The following is a 3,712-nucleotide window of genomic DNA, read 5'->3' on the forward strand; positions in this document are numbered from 1 at the left end:
GGGGACATATAATCACATGTAGAAACATTCATGAATTATCAAATTTTTCATCTTAGCTCACCACCATGTCGAGTGTCTATGGTTATTCAAGGCAGATGTTGGCAGGTTGATTTCTGAGCAAATGAGCAGATTTTAATTGGTCTGTTTGATCTAGCCTTCACAACACTGAACAATTTTTTAGAATATAACTTCAATTATTTCAATTATTCAGACAGCCAATGGGATTATCTTCCAGGCAATTGACCAATTGAACAATTTTCAACCTGGATAACAATTTAAGCTTCAAGTAGTCAAATATTGACCAGGTACCCATGGCCTCTGTTGAAGTGTGATTTGAAATTAAAAATGAACAACCATTCATTGATTGGTAGGTTGCACAGATGTCTAAGCCATTGCACAGCTTCCCCAAAAGGAGGATTTAATAGAGGGTGGTATCACACTATTCAGTAATGCAATGAACAACCATTCATTGATTGGTAGGTTGCACAGATGTCTAAGCAATTGCACAGCTTCCCCAAAAGGAGGATTTAATAGAGGGTGGTATCACACTATTCAGTAATGCTAGGGACTAATATAGTTTCACAGATGTGATGTGTAACACAGGTTAGGAGCATAGTTGGCTGCATCTGAAGTGAATTGCTTTTCTGTGGGTATTTTTCAAAGGGACAGATTGTACTAAGAGCAGACATCGATGCCTGGATTCCACCTGTTTTTGCTAAATTGCAGCAATATTCAGTGGTTTCTAGTTGGAATGGCTGTTGTTTGCATCGCTGATACAAACCTGCTTGTTATCGGAAAATCTGCCAGAGCAAATTAAATTCCCCAAAGCTCAAACATCATTTATTTGTTCATTCATTCAACAACAATCATTGAAGACCTGTGTGAAGACTGTCTTAGGTACTGAGGATAAATTTTTATGTAAGACTCAATTCTAAAAGAACTTTCTGTCCAGTGGGAAATGAATAAAGAAACGTTTACAATTGAGTATAATCATTGTGGTGGCTAATATAAAGTAGGGATGTGCGAGAGCTAATTAAAGCACCACTCAATCAATTTCAGTTAAGGGCAACTTCTCAAAAGTGGTGTCTAAGCAGAGAGAGGGAGAATGCATTAGAGTTAGTCAGATAGGGGCATGGAAGGGGAGAAGACTGTGTTTTCCACCCAGAAGGACCCCTATGTGCAAAGTTCATTAACTGAGAGGGAGCAGGGGATGATCTCAGAGAAGTTGTTCATCATGTCAAGTTCAAGGCGTTTGGGGCTGTAGAGGACAAAAGGAGTCACATGGCTAGGGGCCTTGTCAGACATGAAAAGCACCTGGAGCCTTACCTAAGTTCAGTGAGGGGCTGTTGAAGGTTTGCAGGCAGTATGAAGGAATAAATTCCGACATTTAAAAATGGGAGAGATTCATTAGCCAAGTTTAAAAAGTAAAAGAGAAAATGCTTCAACTTTTACCTCTAATTAGATATCTGTTTAATCTACTAGAATAATAAAATACAGACAGCTGAGGCTGCAAGCTAATAGTATGGATATTCTATATTTTCCTAGGCTGCTAAAAAAAGTTATTGTGATTAATTATAGTGCCTATTTGAAAGCAGTCATGCTCCATATTTCATAAAGAGTTCTATCTCTCTTCTGCAGACTCAAAGAGCCAAATAATAGCTTTGTGTATATAATTTCTTCCCAAAATTTAAATTTTAAAATAAGTGAAATTGCAATAGTACAATTCTTGTCTATTCTGTTGTGGGAATGAACTTTGTTTTAAAAAAATTCCAGCTAATTACAGAGTGAATAATTTATAGTAAAGCTGACTTTACTGCATATATCTGATTCTTTCCAAAATTGCTTTAATTATGGGGTATACTCCCTGGGAAACAAAGAGCAGTTTTTATTGGAACAGATTATGTTATTATATTTTATGGATTTTTGAAGTTTTGTTAAATTATTTTTATTAGTTTATTCATGCTTTCACATTCAGATCTTTGAATGGCAAGGATTTACTACAACACGTTCAAGGTTTTCAAGACCCAGGTTTTACCTAGCTTGAGAAATTTCTTGAGGTATTACCCTTATTCCTGTTGTTGGAAATGTGGTTCTTTAGAAGCTGGGTCTAGGGTCCCGCCTCGTGGCTCACTCGGGAGAGGGCGGCACTGGGAGCGCCGAGGCTGTGGGTTCGGATCCTATATAGGGATGGCCGGTGTGCTCACTGGCTTTGGTTCTTTAGAAGCTGGGTCTAGGGTCCCGCCTCGTGGCTCACTCTAGAGAGGGCGGCGCTGGGAGCACCGAGGCTGTGGGTTCGGATCCTATATAGGGATGGCCAGTGCACTCACTGGCTGAGCGCAGTGTGGACACCAAGCCAAGGGTTATGATCCCCTTACCGGTCACCAATAAAAAAAAAAAAAGAAGCTGGGTCTACCCAGTCCTAGTTCAGAATAAGGTCATGTCAAAGACACTCAGTCCAACAGCTAATTTTTAAAGAATCCAATCCTTAATCAAAAATATAAGTCAGGGCTGCCAGATTTAGCCAAAAAAAATAAATAAATAAAAAGAATGAAAGAAAAAAACAAAAAATATGGGATGACCCAGCGATCTTTAAGACACGCTTATACTAAAAATTTATTTGTTGTTTATCTGAAATTCAAATTTAACTGGTAATCTTATAATTATCTTTCATAATCTACAGAAAGGAGATCTAGAAACATTTTCCAAAAAGACTGTAGCATTTCCTTTTCTCTTCTACCCACTTCCCTCACATGTGATATGAAGTTTCTTCTTCCACAAATTATTAAGAATTTCTCCCATTCGTATTGAACAACCAGTCCCTCCTAGGTCTCTCTTCCCCTAGCCTTCAGTCTGTTTCTGTGTCCTATAAGTTGGCCTAGCTTCTATATAGAAAGAGGGGATGGAATATTTGGTCCTTAGGAAGGGAAAAGAAGGGTGAAGACAGTTGTAGCAATTGTGAAACCCTCTGTGGAGAACTGGGGGAGGGTGGGAAGACTGTGAACACCCCCACATTAGTGTCGCAGTACACATACAGAAATTCTAATACTTTGTCAGTGTGACTACATCTTTCATTTCTAACATACCAATCACATTTATTTGCATATGTGTCAGTGAAATTCAAAAGTAAGATAAATTTTAAGACAACAAGAAACTAGTTCTATAATTATTAAACAACTAAATAAGCTCTTTGGACTTAAATGGTTTTCTAGTCTGCTCTAAATTTTATCATATTGTTTTTACTTTCCTTCAGTAACCGTATGCTACTCTAAATCTTAGCGTCACTCATTTTCTTAGCACTCAAAGCTGAACCTTAAAATTATAGTTAATTATGTTTCTAATTGTCAAACAAAAGAACTCACCCATAAATTAAAACACAAGAAAAATGTGATCACTCAGTAATATTCAGAGTTGGGAATTACAGACAAGATTCATTAAAAGACTGAAACAAGGAACAAAGCTATCAAAATGCCATTTTTTGTTCTGGAGAAAAATTCAAAAATTCTTTTATCTGAGTCTCTGTGAATTAAAAAGGGCTTTGACAACTGACTATGTTTATATTTCACAGAAAATTCAGGTTTATTGTTACAAAATTCTAATAGTGTTAGCAATAATGGCAAAGCCAAATGTCTACAATATAATTACCATTCTCCCAGAAAATTTATGGTTGGGGAAAGAAAATTACACTAAGAACCTCTCAAACGATTGTATATGG

The sequence above is a fragment of the Galeopterus variegatus genome, unplaced genomic scaffold, assembly GCF_000696425.1.
Source record: "Galeopterus variegatus unplaced genomic scaffold, G_variegatus-3.0.2 Scaffold3001, whole genome shotgun sequence".
Classification (NCBI taxonomy): Eukaryota; Metazoa; Chordata; class Mammalia; order Dermoptera; family Cynocephalidae; genus Galeopterus; species Galeopterus variegatus.